The following is a 2,897-nucleotide window of genomic DNA, read 5'->3' on the forward strand; positions in this document are numbered from 1 at the left end:
TTGAATCCCCAACATCGTGGTTCATCCGATGAGATCATCGTGGAACATGTGGGAGCCAACATGGGTATCCAGATCCCGCTGTTGGTTATTGGCCGGAGAACGTCTCGGCCATGTCTGCATGGTTCCCGAACCCGTAGGGTCTACACACTTAAGGTTCGATGACGCTAGGGTTATAGGGAATAGATATACGTTGTTACTGAATGTTGTTCGGAGTCTCGGATGAGATCCTGGACATCACGAGGAGTTCCGGAATGGTCCGTAGGTAAAGATTTATATATGGGAAGTCCTGTTTTGGTCACCGGAAAAGTTTCGGGTGCTATCGGTAACGTACCGGGACCACCGGGAGGGTCTCGGGGGTCCACCAGGTGGGGCCACCGGCCCCAGAGGGCTGCGTGGGCCAAGTGTGGGAAGGTACCAGCCCCTAGGTGGGCTGGTGCGCCTCCCACAAGGGGCCCAGGGCGCAGGAAGGGGGGAAGGGGGAAACCCTAGGCTTAGATGGGCCTAAGTCCCACCTAGTGGTGCGCCCCCCACTCTCCCCCCCTTGGCCGCCCCTCCAACTCCCATCTAGGGCTGGCCGCACCCCTTGGGGGCGAACCCTAGATGGGGGCGCAGCCCCTCCCCTCCCCTATATATAGTGGGGGTTTTGGGGCTGCCATAGACATGAGAACATCTCTCTCTTGGCGCAGCCCTACCCCTCTCCCTCCTCGTCTCTCGCAGTGCTTGGCGAAGCCCTGCTGGAGTGCCACGCTCCTCCATCACCACCATGCCGTTGTGCTGCTGCTGGACGGAGTCTTCCCCAACCTCTCCCTCTCTCCTTGCTGGATCAAGGCGTGGGAGACGTCACCGGGCTGCACGTGTGTTGAACGCGGAGGCGCCGTGGTTCGACGCTTAGATCAGAATCAACCGCGATCTGAATCGGTACGAGTACGACTCCTTCATCCGCGTTCTTGCAACGCCTCCGCATCGCGATCTACAATGGTATGTAGATGCACTCCCCTTCCCCTAGGTGCTAGATTACTCCATAGATTGATCTTGGTGATGCGTAGAAAATTTTGAATTTCTGCTACGTTCCCCAACACAACTTCTCCTCCCCCCTTGCTGGATCAAGAAGGAGGAGACGTCCCCGCTCCGTACGTGTGTTGAACGCGGAGGTGCCGTCCGTTCGGCGCTAGGATCATCGGTGATTTGGATCACGACGAGTACGACTCCATCAACCCCGTTCTCTTGAACGCTTTCGCTCGCGATCTACAAGGGTATGTAGATGCACTCCTCCCCTCTCGTTGCTAGCATCTCCTAGATTGATCTTGGTGACACGTAGGAAAATTTTGAATTTCTGCTACGTTCCCCAACAATAATACCTTTCCACCTTTTAAGCAGGATATGTTGGATGCATAGTGAACGATCTGTATGTTATTAAGCATACCAAATTTCACTGGAAGGACTTGAAGCATGTCATAAACTTTGTTGATAATCTGACAGAGATAGCACAGGGTATGAACGCTGGATTTTGGATGGGATTAATTAGACCTATGGTGCACACACTGAACAAGACCAATTATGTGTACAAAGCGCTGGTAAAAAGTCTTATTTTAATGTTGATGCTCATAAACTATATATATCTTCAACGATATGTTACAATTGTTTTTTATTCTACATGTCAACAGAAATTGCCCCCTGTAGCAGTTCCTGGATCGATTTCCCGACGTGGTCGAATTACACTTGTGCCTGCTAATAACGCCAAAGTGATTGCAAGGTACTGCATTTCCCGCAAAAATGGAATCATTCAAATTAACAAGTTCCCGCTTCTCGTGGCAATGCATCCATATTGGAAAATTGGAGACACTGTTCTACTCCTGCTCTACCAAGGCATAGGAGGGCTCTTCCTTTTCATTGACGAGATGTTGAGTCGCCGTGATCAAGCTGCTTCCAGTGGATAGTTGTGGATGTTGGCCCTCTGCCTTTTAAAATGTGCTAGCTGTTACTATATATGTTAAGTATGTAGATATGGACCATATGGTTGTTGGCCCTTAGCCTCTTAAAATGTGATAGCTGTTACTATGTTAAGTATGTAGATATGGATCATATGGTTGTCAAAACCGTATTACGAAGATCCTCCTTTTGTCGAATAGTGTAACCACTATATATATGTTACTCAAATGCTGTTACCCAAGTTCATAAATTTTCATGGAAAGTATTAGTATCGTACACAGTTCATTGAGTTTAAGCGTGTGCCCGATGTCCAGAAGGCATTTGCATATTAACTGTCCATATTGCAAATTCACACACATCACATAAGAAAACGTATGTGTAACATACTAATCATCGCACACGAGTACTCACAGACGCATCGTGTGCGATACTCCTAGCCACCGCAAGCAACTAGTTTGCATTTTTCAAAGTTTTTGTACACACAGAATCACACACGAAGTAACTGTATTGACCGCCTGTGTTCTAATTTCTCATGGCAAACAGTTCATCCGAGTCAGCTGTTTGCCACGTATCACACACATCTTGTTTACACGACTCGTTTGTTTTCTTTTGTCTCATTGCAAACAATTCATCCATGTGAACTGTATGCTGCATATCACACGCATCTTGTTAAGTTGAACCGTTTCTGTTGTGTTCCTAATCGAAAACAGTTCGTTCGAGTTAACCGTATGCCGTATATCGCACACACATTGATATGGCTGCCCATTTCTGTTGTTCTACATCATCGCAAACAGTTCGAAAGGATTAACCGTGTGTCCTTCATCGCACACACATTGTTATGGCTGCCCGTTTCTGTTGTTCTGCCTCATCGCAGACAGCTTGAATGGATTAACCGTATGCCCTGCATCGCACATGCAACTAAAATCTTAACCATGTTTGATGCATCCATCATCGCAAACGTTTTGCAC

Source organism: Aegilops tauschii, chromosome 1, assembly GCF_002575655.3.
Source record: "Aegilops tauschii subsp. strangulata cultivar AL8/78 chromosome 1, Aet v6.0, whole genome shotgun sequence".
NCBI lineage: Eukaryota > Viridiplantae > Streptophyta > Magnoliopsida > Poales > Poaceae > Aegilops > Aegilops tauschii.